Consider the following 1,829-nt stretch of genomic DNA (forward strand, 5'->3'; position numbering starts at 1 on the left):
CTCTAAATCCAGGCTCAAGCAATCCTCCCACTTCAGCCTCCAGAGTAGCTGAGACTATAGGCACGTGTCACCCACACCCAGCTAATTTTTTATTTTTGTAGAGACAGGATTTTGTCATGTTGCCCAGGCTGGTCTCAAACTCCCGCACACAAGTCATCCTCTTGCCTCGACTTCCCAAAGTGCTGAGATTATAGGCGTGAGCCACCACCCCTGGTCTAAAGATTTTATTTTCTTCTTTTTGCTCACTTGCGCTTTCTAATTTTTCTACACTGAAAAAAAGATGTGTAATTGGGAAGAAAAACAGGAAGTTTGAATAAAAACTGAAAAATCCTCTACTGAAGTGGGTAAAGCTGAGGCTTGCCTAGTGAGAAGGGGCTGCCCCCACTCTCTCATAGACTAGACCTTGGGCCACGTGGCTGCCCATGCCTGGCCTTTGGGTCTGGAGAGGCAGTGTTTTTATCCATGAGTCAGTAAGAAAGGTCTGTTTCAGACCTGTGGCCCAGACCCGATTCTGTTGTCCAACTTGCCCATGAAGGGAGGGTTTGCATCCTCATTTTTCTGGAGGTGGAAACTAAGGTTCAGAGGGGGAGAGGGCTTGAGCAGGATGATAAAGGAAATGAGGAGTGTCCAGGTTCAACCTCTGACCCCAAAGCCCATGTCCTCCTGGCTTGGTCACGTTGCCTCTTGGACTACACTCACTGGGCCCAGGGATGTGGAACTGGTAGTTAAGCCCAGATCTCCCTAGGGCTTGGGATTTCAGGGTTCATCACTCCAGGGGGCAGTGAAGGACAACCCCTCATGCCAGGGATAGGGGAGGCTGTTTTGGAAAAGCCTCACAATCAGGGCCTCTCCTCTGGGGTCCTCCCCTAGCCCAGCCCCAGTGGGAAGGGCTGGGAAGCTCCTGGGGCAGGCAACCAGCTGGGTGATCTGCAAGGCTGCAGTAGGACAGGAGTGGGGGTGGCATAGATGTATCTATTTTGCCAACCCCAGGGTGGCCACAGGTTCCATGGACACGTCCATTCAGGCTGTGAGTCTAGGCATCTTGTTCCTGCGACCTTGGCCTCAGTTTCCTCATCAACCAAGTGCAACTTAGCCAGTGTTGTTAAAACTCCTGCACAGAAACCATGGAGGCAGTTTGCTAGAGGCTTCCTTTTGCTCTGTCTACAAAATGGAAGCAACGGGCCTCCTAATTGGCACTTGGTGCCACCGTTGGCCCCTTCTCATCACAGCCAGAGTGGCGCTCCAAAGATGGAAGCCGGTGCCACTGTCCTGCTCCGCCCTTTCCCTGGTCGACCAAGTCGGTTCGCGTCCTCCTCCTCCCTGACCTCACTCCCTTGCAAGCCTCTAACTCCTCACACTTAGGCCCTGCCTCGAGGCCTTTGCCCTTCCCTTGCCGTGGCCTGGAAAACATCTTTCCCTGCTGGTCCTGGGGGTGACCCTCAGGTCTCAGCCTAGAAGTCCTTCACTGCTCTGCCCAAAGTAGCCACATCCCTGCCCTGCCCTCCCCGCCAGCCTCGCTCCACCCAAGGTGCAACTAAATACCCGTTTGGTTTCCTGGGGGATTTTTGTGTTCCCGAAAGAGGGGGTGCCCAGGTCTGTCTGTGCCTAAGACGGGGCCTGGCATTCAGTGGATGTCAGTGAATGAGTGCGGAGGCGATTCCCGTCGCAGACCTGGTGAACCCGACCAGAGGCGGGGGAAGGGCGCGAGGCAGCGCCAGTGCGCATGCGTAAGAGCTCCGACGCTGAGCTGAACTCTCGGGCCGGAGGGAATGACCGTGAGTAACCTCGCAATTACGTCACGGCTGGGGCTGGGGCGGAGCTTCGGCGAC

The sequence above is a fragment of the Mandrillus leucophaeus genome, unplaced genomic scaffold (genome assembly GCF_000951045.1).
Source record: "Mandrillus leucophaeus isolate KB7577 unplaced genomic scaffold, Mleu.le_1.0 Scaffold153, whole genome shotgun sequence".
Classification (NCBI taxonomy): Eukaryota; Metazoa; Chordata; class Mammalia; order Primates; family Cercopithecidae; genus Mandrillus; species Mandrillus leucophaeus.